Source organism: Anabrus simplex, chromosome 9 (genome assembly GCF_040414725.1).
Source record: "Anabrus simplex isolate iqAnaSimp1 chromosome 9, ASM4041472v1, whole genome shotgun sequence".
Lineage (NCBI taxonomy): Eukaryota > Metazoa > Arthropoda > Insecta > Orthoptera > Tettigoniidae > Anabrus > Anabrus simplex.
This window is the reverse complement of record NC_090273.1, coordinates 103707360-103726774: the sequence shown is the minus strand read 5'-3', so window position 1 is coordinate 103726774 and position 19415 is coordinate 103707360. Positions and strand designations below refer to the sequence as shown.

The following is a 19415-nucleotide window of genomic DNA, read 5'->3' as shown; positions in this document are numbered from 1 at the left end:
AGCTTAGCCGAGTAGCCCAGAGACGAAGCGTTGGTCCGAGCCAAGCCGAACGGTACCGATGCACTGTGCACAGGAACTTTGCGCCGCTGTTTACACGCGTGAGATTTTGGACGTTTGAGAGGCCCTGGCGTTAGCGCTTCCCATGACTGTTCGTTGAAACTTCCAAATCAAGCACAACCAGAATGCACTAAATAATTATGACCAGAACACTATGACACTGGGAACAAAAATGGAGGAATTGGGAATAGCAGGCAAGTGCAATTTTGGAGTGAAAGATATAGTCCTATGGAAATTCCCGTGATTATTCTAGCAGTCATTGTCTCAGGGGAGGAAGTCGGACAGTGAGTCACGCGCAAGTGTAAACAGCTAATGAACTGGGTGCGATTGTCACTGATGGAGAGCACCGAACAAGTGGCTGTGCAGTTTGGGTGACGTAACATCAGTTTACATTCGGGAGATAGTGGGTTCGAACCCCAATACCGGCAGCCCTGAAGAAGTTTTTTCCGTGTTTTCCCATTTTTACACCAGGAAAATTGCTGGGGATGTACCTTAATTATGACCACGAACGCTTCCTTCCCACTCCTAGCCTTTTCCTGTCCCATCGCCGCCATAGAGCTATCCGTGTCGGTGTGACGTAAAACAAATTGTGATAAAAACATATACGCCAGCATCGTGTCGGTAGATTTACCTGTGGGAAATGGTAAAAGTAGTTAGTAGAGCATGAAACAAATGAACTAATAGTAATAATAATAACAATAATAATGAGAAGAAGAAGAAGAAGAAGAAGAAGAGGAATGCCCTCCAAAGACGCATGGAACAGATTCTTTTATTAGTAGACGACCTGCATGTATGTGAGGATGAGGCCTTACCTAAGATGTTTTCTGATGATGAAGACAGCACACACGCACACAGCCCAGAGCCAGACGAATTAACCAATTAAGGTTAAAATCCCCAACCCGGCCGGAAATTGAACCCAGAACCCTCTGGACATAAGGCAGAACGATAACCATTTAGCCATGGATACGGAAAATAAGATAATAATAAATATGATTGAAAACTCTTTTTTTGCACAAATATCTTCGTGTATTCTCGTATTGAAAATGAAAACCTACAACCTGTTTTCCAGTCATTGACCGGGTCAGGGATGTAATGAATGAAGCAGATATAGGCTGTTAGTACGATGGGGTCGCTACTCCCAAAGTCATTATTAATGAATGATAGATGCTATGAAATGATAATGGAGAGTGTTACTGGAATGAAAGATGACAGGAAAAACCGGAGTACCCGGAGAAAAACCTGTCCCACCTCCGCTTTGTCCAGCACAAATCTCACATGGAGTGACCGGGATTTGAACCACGGTATCCAGCGGTGAGAGGCCGACGCGCTGCCGCCTGAGCCACGGAGGCTTTTATTCTCGTATTATCAACTGAAATCTTTACACAGTTAACTGATCACAATAAAGACAGATGTATCTAGTGAAGAAAAGTAGAACTTCGACACCTTTTTATTATAAATACTACTGTTGACACAACCAGCTCTATCTTTAGGTTACCCCCTGCGGGTGGGGGACGCACATGTAGAATACACCCGCGGTATCCCCTGCCTGTCGTAAGAGGCGACTAAAAGGGGCGACCAAGGGCTGACCGAATTAGAACCATGAAACTAATTTTGAATCGTACCATCACGCGGGGAACACCATAGGTTGCCTGTACTTGCGAGTAGTACCACTAAATTCGGTACGAAATAGGTTTGTGATTAGTAGCAGTAAAAGCCTGGCCTGGTGGATTCCAGTACCCGTGCGTCGTACCCTTGTGTGCAACACCGCGGGTCTGGGCGTAGCCTGTGAGTTGTACCACTACATGAGCGACACCGTGGGTCTGCGTTGCCTGTGATTAGTACCCACTATGTGAGGAACACCACGGGAATACCGGCGCCCGTGTTTAGTACACCTAGGTGGGGAACCTTCTCGGTTTGCGTTGACTCTGAGTTGGGCCATTGTGTGAGACACACTATAGGTCTGCGTTACTTGTACGTATTGCAATACTTGTGAGTAGTACCATCTTTTGTGGAACACCGTGAGTCTTCGCTACTTCTGATTAATACCCCAACATGACACATACCATGGTTCTATTTTACTCGCGACATGTACTATTCTGTGGGGCCTTAGCCGTGGATTTTGCACCCCCTTTAGACACCAAGCATCATTGTGCTTTATAAGTGGTTCCTTGGTCGGTAATAATGTTATTTTCGATCTGTATTGAGTCCGATCCACTGGTTTTTGTTTGTTTGTTTTGTGTTTTGTTGAGTTCATGTCCATCCATTCATTCTTCATGCCATATTTTATTTTTATTTTGGTCAGTGGATGCCTTTGCAATTTTTGTTCTTTCATTTCGTACCATTAGGGGGCCGATGACCTTCGATGTTAGGCCCCTTAAAACAACAAGCATCATCATCATATCTTTAGATTGTTTTATAAAACCTATGTCCTTCAACGTTTTGGGTTATAAGCCCTTTCATACACGTCTTGGGTCGTTATATACATCCTGAAATATCTTTTATTTCAAATTTTGGCTCTTAAACACTTTTTAATCTATAGCATTCAATTCATACCGCATGGCCGGCTCGCTAAAATCATCAGTATGATGTTAGTAAAAAAAGCTACATGATAACGTAACATTTTGTCCGTATAATGGAATATCATTAATCTTATTTATACGTTTGCAGTTTTGAAGTGTATTTTTTAGTGCACGAAGACGATAAAATGATGACGTCATAAGAGAGCCATTGGAGTGTGCACGAGAAATGGGATCGTGTTGTTAGACCCTTCATTTCTTTTCGGAGTAATACAGAAAAACCTATTCGGTTGAAATGTAAATAAGAGTAGTATTATGGAGCATCATCTTTATAGCCGCAATAACAAGTCATTATGTTTATAGCGAAGATGTTCGTTACTTGCTCCTTCCTGCGACTGCAAACGTTTGAAACATAAAGAAATGCTTTAATGGCCAACTATAACTTTCGCGGCCACTTTTTTTTTTTTTTTTTTTTTTTTGCTAGGGGCTTTACGTCGCACCGACACAGATAGGTCTTATGGCGACGATGGGATAGGAAAGGCCTAGGAGTAGGAAGGAAGCGGCCGTGGCCTTAATTAAGGTACAGCCCCAGCATTTGCCTGGTGTGAAAATGGGAAACCACGGAAAACCATCTTCAGGGCTGCCGATAGTGGGATTCGAACCTACTATCTCCCGGATGCAAGCTCACAGCCGCGCGCCTCTACGCGCACGGCCAACTCGCCCGGTCGCGGCCACTTTAAGATCTTTGTATTCTTGAGTGAATTCAGAATAATTGTAGTAGTGCAAAAAGAGGGTTAATAATAAAATTCTCAATGTTAATAATAAAAACCACCCAATTCAGAATAAGTTTAATAGTTTTTAATTTAATTTCGTATGGCTATTTCTAGCTGAGTGCAGCCCTTGTAAGGCAGACCCTCCGATGAGGGTGGGCGGCATCTGCCATGTGTAGGTAACTGCGTGTTATTGTGGTGGAGGATAGTGTTATGTGTGGTGTGTGAGTTGCAGGGATGTTGGGGACATCACAAACACCCAGCCCCCGGGCCATTGGAATTAACCAATGAAGGTTAAAATCCCCGACCCGGCCGGGAAACGAACCCGGGACCCTCTGAACCGAAGGCCAGTACGCTGACCATTCACCCAACGAGTCGGGCAGTTTAATAGTCTATATCAACTATTACTGCAGTAGTAAATATTTATTACTACCGAGCGAGTGGCTGCGCGGTTTGGGTCACGTAACTGTGAGCTTGCATTCGGGAGATAGTGGATTCAAATCCCCCGTCCTCCTGTCGGCAGCCTTGGAGAAGGTTTTCCGTTGTTTCTCATAATCACACCAGGCAAATGGTGGAGCTGTACCTAAACTGAGGCCACGGACTCTTCCTTCCCATTCCTAGCCTTTTCCAATCCCGTCGTCCGGCTCCATGGCTAAATGGTCAGCGTGCTGGCCTTTGGTCACAGGGGCCCCGGGTTCGATTTCCGGCAGGGTCGGGAATTTTAACCATCATTGGTTAATTTTGCTGGCACGGGGGCTGGGTGTATGTGTCGTCTTCATTATCATTTCATCCTCATCACGACACGCAGGTCGCATACGGGAGTCACATCACAAGACCTGCACTTGGCGAGCCGAATATGTCCTCGGGCACTCCCGGCACTAAAAGCCATACGCCATTTCATTTCATTCCTATCCCGTCATCGCCATCCCGTCGGCGCGACGTAAAGTAAATTATAAAATAAAAATATTTACTACACTGTTACAAAAACGGAACCTACATTAGATAATCTTGTTCTTTTTATACAAGCATAAACCCCCAAACCTCATGGCACAACAGCCCAGAAGGGCCATGTCCTATCAAGTGATCACTGCTCAGCCCGAATGCCTGCAGGTTTTGAGATGTCGTGTGGTGAGCATAACGTATCCTCTTGGCCGTTATTTTTGGCTTCCTAGACCAATCGTCAGGTAGCTCCTCAACTAGTTGTAATCTCGTAGGCCGAGTGGACCTAAAACCAGCACTCAGATCAAGGTTGAGGTCCCTTACCTGGCCGGAAATCGCACCTGGAGCTTCATTATAAGAGACAGACACGCTACTCCTACATCGGGGGCTCCGACAAGACAGACATATTATTATTATTATTATTATTATTATTATTATTATTATTATTATTATTATTATTATTATTATTATTTATTCGGCTCCTTCGATGTATGATGAACGTACTGGTCTTCAGTTCATAGAGCCTTGCATTCGATTCTCTGCAGGGCTGAGAATTTTAACAGCGTTACTACCAACCATCTCTGGAACACACAATAGTTAATAGGCCTACATCCGTCAACCTTGGTAACTAGTTACGGTGCCCTCAGCTTAAGGTTGTCGTCAGAGAGGTGTTTTGGCAGTAAGACTGGCTAATTTTATATCAAATGTCAACCCCAATAAATTGAAATTAAGGCCAGGAAGATTATTATTATTATTATTATTATTATTATTATTATTATTATTATTATTATTATTATTATTATTATTATTATTATTATTATTATTATTATTATCGGACTCCTTGGCTGAATGGTCAGCGTTGAAGCCTTCTGGCTCGGGGACTGGGGGTTTATGTTTCTCCCAACACTTCCCTTTTCATATTCAGACAACACATCACATTAGCAACCATCAGAGAAACACGCAATAGTGTTGGTGTCAGGAAGGTCATCCAACCGTAAAGCATGGCCAAATCCATGATGACCGAGCTCGATAGCTGCAGTCGCTTAAGAGCGGCCAGTATCCAGTATTCGGGAGATCGTGGGTTCAAACCCCACTGTCGGCAGCCCTGAAGATGGTTTTCCGTGGTTTCCCATTTTCACACCAGGAAAATGCTCGGGCTGTACCTTAATTAAGGCCACGGCCGCTCCCTTCCCATTCCTAGCCCCTTCCTGCCTCATCGTCGCCATAAGACCTATCTGTGCCGGTGCGATGTAAAGCAAATAACAAAAAAAATCCATGATGTGCGACACAGTTCGCACCCCCGACCCCACAAGTGTGGGGAAAATCGGTATATTGTTATTATTAGGAGGATAAGTTACCTAGGAGAATAACGGACTTTGTTATGGATGGTAAGAGAAGTAGAGGGAGACCAAGACGACGATTGTTAGTCTTAGTTTCTAATGATTTAAGGATAAGTGGTATAGAACTTTTTTTTTCTTTGCTATGGGCTTTACGTCGCACCGACACAGATAGGTCTTATGGCGACGATGGGATAGGAAAGGCCTAGGAGTTGGAAGGAAGTGGCCGTGGCCTTAATTAAGGTACAGCCCCAGCATTTTCCTGGTGTGAAAATGGGAAACCACGGTAAACCATTTTCAGGGCTGCCGATAGTGGGATTCGAACCTACTATCTCCCGGATGCAAGCTCACAGCCGCGCGCCTCTACGCGCACGGCCAACTCGCCCGGTAGGTATAGAACTAAATGGGGCCACAGCACTAGTTGCAAATAGGGGATTGCGGCGATGTTTAGTAAATTCACAGACACTTGCAGACTGAACACTGAAAGGTATAACGGTCTATAATGATGATGTAAGTCTGTTATTATATCTAAATTGGAAACGTTCAAAAATCACATTTGAACAGAAATGCTAAGAAAGAAGCGGGGTACAGGATACGAAGTGAATGGAGAATTCGAAGAATATTATGTGATAAAAGTGTACCGCTGATTTTTAAAGGAAAATTCTATTGACATACTTTGAGTCTAGTAGTGATATATTGCGTAGAAATTATAGCCCTGAAGAAAGGTGAGTTCAGCAGGATGAAGGTGGCGGAGATGTGGATGCTCAGGGGTATGTGTAGAGTGTCAAGGCAGGATCACCTGAAAATTTGCCATGTAAGGGGAATATGAAATGTCACCAAGCTGGGGTGGGGGCAAGATTGAGAACGGCATGATCATTTGGCAGGAGAAGTGAGAATTATTGTGGAGGGAGCGTCACGCAGATAATCTATAGAGTTGAAGGAAGCGTGGCTAACCAAGGAAGAGATGGATGAAGATGCGGAGAATCTGCAAAGTTATAGGACTGTGCAATTCAACTGTGGTTGGTTCGAGTTTGGCCACATATGTGACAAAATATTAGTTGTTTCAATACTAATCGAAATATTTTTTTTTTATTTTTTATTTTTTGCTAGTTGCTTAACGTTGCACCGACACAGTTAGGTCTTATGGCGACGATGAGACAGGAAAGGGCTAGGAGTGGGAAGGAAGCGGCCGTGGCTTTAATGAAGGTACAGCCCCAGCATTTACCTGGTGTGAAAATGGGAAACCACGCAAAACCATTTTCAGGGCTGCCGACAGTGGGGTTCGAACCTACTATCTCCCGAATACTGGATACTGGCCGCACTTAAGCGACTGCAGCTCTCCTTTTATAAATAGTTTTAGACTTTTTAATTTTTACCGATAATTTCGTATTTTTCTCATTCTTTCCTTGTTTTCATTTCATTCTCTGCTTAAGGACGACACACACCCCCAGTACCCGAGCCAGTGGAAGTAACAAATTAAGGTTAAAATCCCCGACACTGCCGGGAATCGAACCCTGGGCTTCATGAAACAAAGGCCAGCACGCTAACCATTCAGCATGGAGGCGGACAGTGCAAACTCGTGTCCACATCCCGAGGTGGTGAAGCTCTTTTCAAGCACACCCCCATTGGAGGTGAGCTGCATGTACCACTTTTACCTCATACCAGTTCGACTCGTTGGCTGAACGGTCAGCGTACTGGCCTTCGGTTCAGAGGGTCCCGGGTTCGATTCCCGGCCGGGTCGGGGATTTTAACCTTAATTGGTTAATTCCAATGGCCCATTCCATTTCATCCTTATCACGACGCGCAGGTCGCCTACAGGAGTCAAATAGAAAGACCTGCATCCGGCGAGCCGAACCCATCCTGGGATATCCCGGCACTAAAAGCCATACGACATTTCATTACCTCATACCAGCCCTTCTGCCATTCTTAAATTTCTGGCAGTACCGGGAATCGAGTCCACCTCTGTGGTGTAGTGGTTAGTGTGATTAGCTGTCACCCCCGGAGGCCCAGGTTGGATTCTCGGCTCTGCCACGAAATTTGAAAAGTGGTACGAGGGCTGGAACGGGGTCCACTCAGCCTCAGGAGGTCAACTGAGTAAAGGTGGCTTTGATTCCCACCTCAGCCATCCTGGAAGTGGTTTTCCGTGGTTTCTCACTTCTCCTCCAGACAAATGTCGGGTTGGTACCTAACTTAAGGCCAGGGCCACCTCCTTCCCTCTTCCTTGCCTATCCTTTCCAATCTTCCCATCCCCCACCACGGCCCCTGTTCAGCATAGCAGGTGAGGACGCCTGGGCGAGGTACTGGTCATTATCCCCAGTTGTATCCCCCGATCCAATGTCTCACGCTCCAGGACACTGCCCTTGAGGCGGTAGAGGTGGGATCCTTCGCTAAGTCCGAGGGAAAAACCAACCCTGGGGGTAAGCAGATTAAGAAATAAAGAAAGACCGGGAATCGAACCCGGGCCCCCGAGGATGGCACCATCGAACTTCGTAAATATCAAATTGTGACTGTGATTGTGTGGTTTATAGTGAAGAATGAAGAAATCTCTAGTATCTCAATTGGGTTGAAAATAATAGTTGACTCGGCAGGTTCTATCCTCACTCAGTCCGGTGATATTTGAAGGTGCTCAAATACGTCAACATCGTGTCGGTAGTTTTACTGGATAGGGACCAAATTCCAACACCTCGGCGTCTCCGAAAATCGTAAAAGCATTTAGTGGGACGTAAAGCCATTATTATTATTATTATTATTATTATTATTATTATTATTATTATTATTATTAAGAACAGTTGGTTGTATTATCCGCGCACTTTTTAGTGATAGATTTTTGTACTCGTTGGAGAAGTAAGAAGGGTTCCGTTAATGCTGCCAACTGAATGGAAATGAAATCTGAATTGAATCGATAATATGATCGATTGATATGAATTTTACAAACCTTTATTATTTTAAGCAAACAACTGTGTCACACACACAATATTTAATACTATATAACATTTCCCGTTGCGAAAAGTGTTCCTAGCATGAATTCTATAGTTTAGCTTTGCTGTGTAAACAACAACAGTACGAGTACTTAAAGTGTACGCCAGATGGCGCACAGCGATGATAAGCGATTCTTAGTTTGTGTTGCAAAGGTTGCCAATACGAATCTCGAAGATAACCAAAGTCGACCGCTTCAGCACTAGGGTGTAAATCTATCACTAAAAAGTGCGCAGATAATATGTGATTTTTCTCGTATCTTTTTGACGACCGTGAAGACTCCCTCTTTGTCTGTTGTTTACACGATGTTAAGTCAACTCCATAAAAGAACAACTCAAAACTGACAATCGAACTACAAGACCGCCTGTGTAAAACCAATAACAGAAAGGCAGTGTGTTGGTAATGAGTTCATTTTCTTCCTTATTGATAGCACACATTTTGCTGACAGCAGGCATATCTTTCCTGTGTGTACTTTGCCTTCACCGATTGGAAGGGGAAAGGTGTTTGCTCGTCAGTCCGCGTGCTCGCCACATGGTGTTCGGATTGAGGGAGTGTTCCGAAGTTGTCAAGCGACCGTAAAATGGGGTGTATAACGTAGTGCGCGATATCTTAAACATGAAATACCAGTGTCACATAATGTTACATGTTTACTTGGTTTTAACGAATACGGGACAAGATGTGAGCGTGTAGACTGCAGTCAACTTATGAAAGGTAAAGTGTACGTTTCAATGTATTTATAACTACATGAATCTAAATGAAGGAATCGTTAGACCAAACAAGTCAGCTCGATTTTATTATTTTGGAAAAAGTTGAAGCAAACGGTGATCACTTTGCCAGTGATTCACCTGCTTACTATACCTATTTAGATCAAGACAATGAGTTATCCGGGATATCTCTACAAAATAGGATTCAGTCACCATTTGACTGCCAGTCGAATTTCTTGAGTCCATCTATTGCAGTTGTGAATAACTTCATAGCCTACTGCAGATTAGATTTGATTCAACACTTTATTATTATTATTATTATTATTATTATTATTATTATTATTATTATTATTAGTAGTAGTAGTAGTAGTAGTAGTAGTAGTACCTAGTAGCAGTAACAGTAGTAATACTGTAGTTGCGTTATTTACAGAACTCCTTGAACATAAAATTATTTGGTAGTATCAAAACTCTTTAAAAAAATTGTATGAAGATTTCACGTTCAAATGAACCCATTTCACGGTGACTGACCTTCAAAACGTCTAGAAAAATTAACCAAAATAATTAATATTAAGGGTATTGTGTATAATTTCCGTAAAATTTTATTAAATTGAGGAAAATATTATGAATACTCTATATTGATCAGTCAAAACTCAACGACTATGTTGAGTGTAGCATTAGCTCCCGAGTTCAGTATTTCAAGCAACATTTTCCGCTCTGAATCAGGTTCGTGGTTGAATTCCAGAGTTTCATGTCACAATAATTCTGTACGAAAATGTGTGCATGTCATGTGGGCGTACTTAAAATACCAGTTTTATAAAACAAAGTTTGATTGACTTACATTGATTTATTATATTAGAATTTATTTAATCCTTTTACCCTCTAGGGTTGGATTTTCCGTTGTACTAATTCAGGTATTCTACCACTACCGCCTCAAGGGCAGTGTCCTCAAGCGTTAGGCATTTGATCGGGATACAACTGGGAAGGAGGACCAGTACCTCGCCCAGGCAGCTTCACCTTCTATGCTGAAGAGGGGGCTTGTGGGTGTTGGAAAGATTGGAGAGGGAAGGAAACGGCTGTGGTCTTAAGTTAGGTACCAATCCGTTATTTGCCTGGAGAAGAAGTGGGAAACCACTTCGAGCATGGTTGAGACGGAATCGAAACCCTTCTACTCAGCTGACATCCCGAGGCTGAGCGGACCCTGTTCCAGTCCTCGTACCGCTTTTCAAATTCCGTGGCAGAGCCGGGAATCGTACCGGAGCCTCCGCGGATGGCAGTTAATCACACTAACTTCTACACCACAGAGGCAGACTGAACTATTATACATTTGTAATGACTAAAATACGTCATTTTATTCATACAATTGTTCAGTCCTTCGTCTCTAGTTTAGTGATTTCATTAGGTATTCAAGGATTTTCTAAGGGTGTAACGGTCATTTAAAGAGGCAGTGTGTAGCAAGCTATTTGACGGATTCTAACACAGATTCTGGGAAACGCTGGGATAGGAATATTCCACAACTGGAATATAATAGCAAGCATGATTTAAAATGGTTTGAGTTACAACACCTTGTAATTGTTGGATGTTTAAATGGAAAATCGGAGGGTATGTTGAGAATTCATGATTTGTTTAATGCAAGGTTATGAGTTACGACTAATCTAGCTCTTTGTTTTCTTAAACGGAACGAATTTGAACATCACTTGATGTGCCGAAAATTCCCGGAGCATATTCCATCGCCTTCGCTTTCATTTTGCTGCTGAAATAGAGCAGATTATTTTGTTCGTGAGTGTTGGTCGAGTTTGTTAACCTGTCTATTAAGACTCCTTAAACCTGCGGCCACTGAATCCGGTGGGTGAGAAAAATTGCGCTTTTTTCAGATATGGAACGACGAAATGACCGGTGGTCGATTGGCAATGCTGAACCGTGCAGTGCTGTCTAGTCGAGGCCGGTCCGTTCCAGGTCCACGTATTCTGTAGTTCCCTTTTCTATATTAACGCAGTCCAATATGTGTATAGTAAGTATTTAAAGTTATATAATAAATAATGAAAAAGTGCAATTATTTTAATCAAACTGACACAGATCAATGCGTAATCCGAAAGTACCTAACCGTGCCCTGTCTCCTCTGGCGTACACGACCCGAATGACCTCAGCTAGCGACATTATTATATGTCCACTTTTCGGGCCATCTTCCAGGCAACGTAAAGGCCCATGGAAACACTTTTCAGGTAACAAACTTGAGTTAGACGAATTTTTACATGTTTCCCGGGGATAATATTGTATTGGCTGAAGAAACAAAAACGTGGCCGCTTACTGACAATTTCCATACATGATTTTACGGGTTTAAATTTACTTGTCCAAGTTTTTGTTCATAATATTTATACTAATAGGGAACATGCATGATCCGGGGTTTTAATTAAAAATATGCTAATCTGATTCAAAATTTCACGCAGAATTCAAAAATGTGATCAGAATGTACAAATAATAACTCCAAACATGATAAAAATCTACGAAAATGTCACGTCACGCAAGTACGCGATCTCATTGGTCTGACGTCATCGTACAGGTTGACTGAATTAGCAGACGAAATAACACATAGTGTGCTGTGAGAAGCAGGATACACTTCGCGTATTTCTACTTTACGTTAGTGTCTAGTATGGTTAAATTCGAGGTCTATACATTGGATAATAATCTGAGTGGTATATTTTAGACTTAAAATGAATCCTGCGCAGACAGTAACTTGTAAATGGTGTAGAGTTCCGATGTGCAATAGCACATCGCATACCATACCAAACAAATTGTTTATACATGTTCCAAAGACGCTAAAACTAGGGAGAAATGGATTTTGGCGAGCCGGAGAAATGCTGGTGATATATCGGAAAAGTCTACAGTTTATTTTTTTGAAGATTTTAACGTATGATGAATTTGTTTGAATTTTCAAATCACTTTTCCATGTCAGCTGTTCTAGTGGTAAAACTTTAAATTTTAATGTATGACTAGCGAATGTACCCGTGCTTCGCTACGGTATTCTACATTGTATTTGAATATCGACGTAAATAGTGTACATGCAGTAAATAAGATTGTTTTAAAATTGCATGTCTCTTAGCGTTATCCGAGAAAGAGCATGGGGAGGTCCCCGTACGTTGTTTCCAATGTAAAAAGTTTGTTATGTATTTGTGATATAACGGCAGGCTCACTTGTCTACTGCCATTCACAATCGAGTTGGGAAGTTTACATTATAATTGCAGGCCCCATTGCCTACTACGCGGACAGAATCGATTTGGGGAGTATCGTTAAAATGGCAGCCCCCTTTCCTACTTCCAGACAGATTACAGTAGAGGAGTTTTTATTATAATGGCAGGCAATTACCCTACTATCACTCGAAGTTGAGTTGTGCAGTTATCATTATAATGCCAGGTCCATTTTCCTACTTCCAGCTACCTTACTGCCAGTCACACCAAGTTGGTGAGTTTCCATCAAAATAGCGGGCCACTATGCCTAATGAAAGTCACATTTTAGATGAGGACATTTCTTTATAATGGCGGGCACCCTTGCCTACTGCCAAACACAATCGGGTAGGGGAGTTTTAAACAAAACTGCATGCTCACTTGCCTTCTGCAAGTCAAATCGAGAAGGGAACTATTCATTACAATTGTAGGCCTTCCTTACACAGGAGTTGGAGAAGGAACCCTTTCCTACTGCCAGTCAAAGTCGGTGTGGGGAGTACTGATTACAATATCAGACCCACCCTTTCTCGATGGCTAAAAATCGACATCAGTGAATATATATAGATCGACATACGAAAGTATATGCGTGTTTACAATATTGAAGACCTTCATTTACAGATTAACTGCTACTAAACGTACGTCATATCGACAAAGGATTATACCATAAGACACGCCGGATTTAGTGGCCTAAATGGCTGGTCATATGATATGTCATCTATTCTTGGGTCAGATTGAGTTAGAAACGTGGAACAGGGTAAAGGTTTGGTAAGATTATCTCACATTACATTACCTTTCGGATAATTATGTGACAGCTACATACATAGCATTTGGCTCACATATGCCTACTGGGTGGGCCGATTTTCGTGAAGAGTATGATGATTCTGTATTTCATATTTGTAACTGAAAGTATGAATTATGCATGTGAAAATTCCAAATTGACTTAACATCGATTAATAGAGAAAAATCAAACGTAAATGGGATACAGATACGGCAAAAGTCAAAAGACCAAGGTTGTAGATCATTCCAAATTGAACGGAGATTGTGCAATCCGTTATGTGATAGGAATTTCCGAAGGTCTGCACCATCATTAAAATTTCCTGCATATTTCGATATTCTTCGGGGATAAAAAGTGAAAAATGTAATGATCTGGGATGTATTCCGTTCGTTACAGGCGAAAAGGTATAATTTTGTCAAATTTCAATTATCTTCTTTTTCTTCTGGCAGATTATGCCGCAATCTGGATTTTGGGCGAGGCGGATAAAAATTAGGACTTTCAGGAAACTAAACCAAAAATTATGGAGATGATCATTATTACCCCTTATAACGGAATGTTGTACGAAAATTTCGCCAAAATAGTCAGTGTAGAGGCACACAGTCGTTACGATTTGATTTATATAGATAAGGAATCTGCTCCATGTAAAACACCTTTTGGGCTATGTCCGCTGGACGTAACCTGCAAAAGTGACCATTTATGGAAAATGCACATGAAGAAAAAGGTTTAGAGGTGGAATTCCATCACGTTTGGTCGATTTCCAGTTAGGTTGGTCTTGTTCTGTATATATTGTGGAAGAGTAAAATCACCATTTCGGTTCCCTATAAACCGCCAGTCCATTCCGGAACATGAAATGTTATTTACGTTTAAAACCTACCTTTGGACAGGTGGATGCTAAATATAAATTTTGGTTCGAATGTCTTCAGTAGTTTTCAAGTTGTAAGGAATACGCTTTACACGCACCCGCTCGTGAGTTAAGTCCGATGGGACTTGTACAGAAAAACGGTCCGTTAATGATATCTCCCTTATTAATCCTCGTATCGAAATGATGCACATGAGAAAAAAAGTTTATAAATTAATTTCTACCAAGACAGGTAGATTTAAATTAACGTTGGTTGTGTATATTTTGTGGAAGTGCAAAATTACTGTTTCGGTTTCGTATAAACCCCCAGTCAGTTCAGGGATTTTGAAACAATATTTTCCCTAAAACCTATCAAGGACAGGTGTATTCTAAATATGAGTCTTGGTGGAAATACATCCAGTAGTTTGTAGCATTCGCGTACATACGGCGTAATTAAGGAAGAACATAATACAGTTAAGAAAGTTGAAAGTAATAGAAAATGGATTATAACTGAGGACAGCCGGATAACGACAAATATGTAAATGCCAAGTTAACGTATTGGAAAATCAAATCCCCTCAATAAATTATGCTAGTGTGTGTTATGGATATAATAAAGCGGTAACAGAGGAGAAATTTAGATCCAGTGATTCCTAGGTAAACAAATAATAAGAAGATGACTAATGGTGTTATTACCTAATCTATTCGAGGGCGGTTATAACATCCAACGATATTCCGCCAATATCCCGCAGATAGGCCGATTGACGCCTCTCTTGCCTTCTACCCGAGGAACAACCACGAATTTAAAAGCATGATGAGGAAAATGGCAATACGTTACTTCCCTGCTGGCATGCAGTCAGAGACGTTGCCATGGTAACCTGTAGGTTCGTTGTCGTTCTGTCGGTCACTCAATGCAGAGCATGATACCAGCGGAAAATTGTAAATTTCTCCGTCATGTGAAGAGTAAGGTAAATTATGAACATAACGAAAGTTGTTTATAATGAAGAGACGTTTCACGTACGGTAAACTAAGTTTACAGAAAATCAATAGTATAAGAGAAAATGGAGGAAAACCATTCTGTTTTTCCTGTAAAACCCCGTCTATTCAAATATTTTAAAATAATATGCATATCAAAACCTTGCCCGGATTGAGTATACTCTAAATATGTAGTTCGGTTGAGATCTATCCAGCCGTTTCGACGTGATGGTGGAAAAACCATTCTGGTTTTCCTATAAACCCCCCGTGTATTCAAAGATTTTAAAACAATATGCATATCGAAACCTTCCCCGGGATGAGTATATTCTAAATATGAAGTTTGGTTGAGATCTATCCAGCCGTTTCGACGTGATGGTGGAACAGACAAACAAACAGACAGACAAACAGACAAACAAACAGACACGAAACGTAAAAACCACCGATTCGGTCTTGAGTTGACCTAAAACGGATAAATATCTGAAAAATTGGCAAAACAAAAGAAATTACAGACAGCGGACCCCCTACAATTTTATTTATATAGATAGATGCTTTATTTAAATGCTTCAATTACATCTTGGAATATGAAAGTAATAAACAGTACATTAAATAATGCTGATTATTAAAGTATTCTCCAAACCTAACCTATGTTTTGGGTGATCCATGTCAAGATAATAAATCAAAGGGGTTATGAACCATTTTGACAGCTCTAATTCTACCAATATATCTTGGCACGGGACAGTTATGTATGTCTTTATTGAAGAGCTTAATTGGTAAAGAAATTTAGGCTATATCTAAATACTCTATAATGTAACAAAGAATAGGCGTGTACATCATGAAAGGAAACAACGTGAATTTAACAAATGTATAACTCTACACAAAACCAATGTTTGTCTGTTGGGGGTCTTATAAGTTAACAATGCTCAATTATAATAATTACCATAATATTAATGAAATAAATAACATAATTGCACACAGGTGAAAATAGTGATGTAGGTGTTTAAAATATTATCCAACTTAGCCTAAGTTTCAGGTTATACAAGCCAAGTCAATAAACCGAAGGGTAAAAATACCGCGCGAGTTGGCCGTGCGGTTAGGAGCGCGCAGCTGTGAGCTCGCATCCGGGAGATAGAAGGTTTTGAACCCCACTGCCGGCAGCCCTGAAGATGGTTTTCCCTGGTTTCCCATTTTCACACCAGGCAAATGCTGAGGCTGTACCTAAGGCCACGGCCGCTTTGTTCCCATTCCTAGGCCTTTCCTGTCCCATCGTCGCCATAAGACCTATATGTGACGGTGTGACGTAAAGCCAAAAAAAAAAGTAAAAGTCACAGCACCTGTATTGAGCGACTAAAATGTCACCAGGACACTTTTCTTTCCTGATATGCTCAGCTTGTTAAAAGCCAAATGTAATTAATGTTATTGGCTTCACGCACCGCTAACTACTTCTACGATTTTCGGAGACGCCGATGTGCAGGAATTTAGTCCTGCAGGAGTTCTTTTACGTGCCAGTAATCTACCGACACGAGGCTGACGTATTTGAGCACCTTCAAATACCACCGGACTGAACCAGGATCGAACCTGCCAAGTTGGGGTCAGAAGGCCAGCACCTCAACCGTCTGAACCACTCAGTCCAACTTGTGAAAACTAGATGAAGTCATATTTATCTTTATCATGTTTAACTTTTTCCCTCCACAAAGATATTTAATTATCTTTCATGGGCCCCGGAAATGGGCAGGCCAGTTGCCCCAACACCACAGAAGCGGACTAGTACTATAATGCTACCTATATGTTTATGTTAGTGCTGAAATCCGATTTCTTACTTTACTAATGCTGAAAGCCCGAAAATGTAATGTTATTCTTTAATAGGGGAATCAGTCTAGAAGGAAATGTTGAAAGTGATGTGAAATCTATCCAGGTTCGTTGTTATCCTAATACTATGGTTTACAGTACATTGCACGTATATAAAGAACGCCACTTACAAACTTGCTTGTTATCCGCTAATTTCTGCGGCCACAAAAGTCACATTTTTCAAGAATGATGACATCTACACATGGTAGATTGTCTGACTGTGCTGTTTTGAACCTTTCTTCTGTCATTTCGAAGTTATTCGCGATCATGAATAATAAACAATCGGCTTTTAGCAACGGCTGATGCACAACGGCTGGCAGAGCTCCATGCGGTACTGGATCGTGACGTCACAGCGCGCCGCTTACGTCAGAGGCCGTTTCACTCGCCTTGCGGAAAGGCACTATTAAATGTTTTTTTAATGGTAGAAAACAAGGCAACATACCACAATGTAATACGTTTACATACTATTTCATTGGTGTACTTTTCAAAAAAAATATTTTTGAAAATGATGCATGTTCCCAAACGAGTGAAACGGCCTCTGACGTAAGCGGCGCGCTGTGACGTCACGATCCAGTACCGCATGGAGCTCAACCAGCCGTTATGCATCAGCCGTTGCTAAAAGCCGATTGTTTATTATTCATGATCGCGAATAACTTCAAAATGACAGAAAGAAGGTTCAAAACAGCACAATCAGACAATCTATCATGTGTAGATGTCGTCATTCTTGAAAAATAGTGACTTTTGTGGCCACAGAATTTCGCGGATAAAAAACAAGTTTGTAAGTGGCATCTTTTATATACGTGCAATGTACTGTAACCCATAGTATTAGGATAACAACTGAACCTGGATAGATATCACATCACTTTCAACATTTCCTTCTAGACTGATTCCCCTATTAAACATTACATTTTCGGGCTTTCAGCATTAGTAAAGTAAGAAATCGGATTTCAGCACTAACATAAACATATAGGTAGCATTGTAGTACTAGTCCGCTTCTGTGGTGTAGTGGTTAATGTGTGCCACTCCCGGAGGCCCGGTTTCGATTCCCGGCTCTGCCATGAAAGTTGAAAACAAATAGTACGAGGGCTGGAACGGGGTCTACTCAGCCTCGGGAGGTCAACTGAGTAGAAGGGTTTCAAATCCCACCTCAGCCAACCTCGAAGTGGTTTTTCGTATTTTCCTACTTCTCCTCCAGGCACCTAAGGCCACGGCCGTTTCCTTCCCTCTTCCTTGTCTATCCCTTCCGATCCTCCCATCCTCCAACAAGGCCCCTGTTGAGCATAACAGGTGAGGCCTCCTGGACGAGGTAATGGCCCTCCTCACCAGTTTCATCACCATACTCAAAGTCTCACGTTCCAGGACACTGCCCTTGAAGTGGTAGAGGTGAAATCCCTCGCTGAGTCCGAGAGAAAACCAACCCTGAAGGATAAACTGATTAAGAAAGAAAGAAAGAAAGAAAGAAGGAAAGAAAGAAAGATCATAGTACTATAGGGCTATAATCTATCATTCCCCAAAAAATATATATTTATGGTTGGGACAACTGGCCTACCCACTACCGGGGCCCATGAAAGAGAATTAAATATCTTTGTGGAGGGAAAAAGTTAAACATGATAAAGGTAAATATGACTTCATCTAGTTTTCACAAGTCGGGCTGAGTGGTTCAGACTGTTGAGGTGCTGGCCTTCTGACCCCAAGTTGGCAGGTTCGATCCTGGTTCAGTCCGGTGGTAGTTGAAGGTGCTCAAATACGTCAGCCTCGTGTCGGTAGATTTACTGGCACGTAAAAATAACTCCTGCAGGACTAAATTCCTGCACATCGGCGTCTCCGAAAATCGTAGAAGTAGTTAGCGGGGCGTGAAGCCAGTAACATTAATTACATTTGGCTTTTAACAAGCTGAGCATATCAGGAAAGAAAAGTGTCCTGGTGACATTTTAGTCGCTCAATACAGGAATGTCTTTGGGTGCTGTGACTAACTTTTTTCCGTTTGCTTTACGTCACACCGTCACATAATGGCGACGATGGCACAGGAAAGGCCTAGGCATGGGAACAAAGCGGCCGTGGCCTTAGGTACAGCCTCAGCATTTGCCTGGTGTGAAAATGGGGAAACCACTGAAAACCATCTTCAGGGCTGCCGGCAGTGGGGTTCAAAACCCACTATCTCCCGGATGCGAGCTCGCAGCTGCGCGCTCCTAACCGCACGGCCAACTCGCGCGGTATTTTTACCCTTTGTTTTTACCAATTAAGCTCTTCAATAAAGACATACATAACTGTCCCATGCCAAGATATATTGGTAGAATTAGAGCTGTCAAAATGGTTCATAACCCCTTTGATTTATTATCTTGACATGGATCACCCAAAACATAAGTTAGGTTTGGAGAATACTTTAATAATCAGCATTATTTAATGCACCATTTATTACTTTCATATTCCAAGATGTAATTGAAGCATTTAAATAAAGCATCATACAT

The 19415-nt window shown here is 41.8% G+C and overlaps 1 long non-coding RNA gene across 2 annotated transcripts in view; it reads left to right on the top strand.

Annotated features, from left to right (window-relative positions):
• The window catches only part of LOC136881206 (uncharacterized), a 986266-nt gene that overhangs the window by 293135 nt on the left and 673716 nt on the right, over nucleotides 1-19415 (top strand). The window contains exon 1 of one of the 2 annotated variants that reach the window (XR_010860996.2): nucleotides 9143-9306. The exons of the other annotated variant lie outside the window; for it this stretch is intronic. This is a non-coding gene — a long non-coding RNA (uncharacterized lncRNA). Of the gene's footprint in view, nucleotides 1-9142; nucleotides 9307-19415 lie in introns of those variants that run through there. 2 annotated transcript variants of the gene reach the window in all.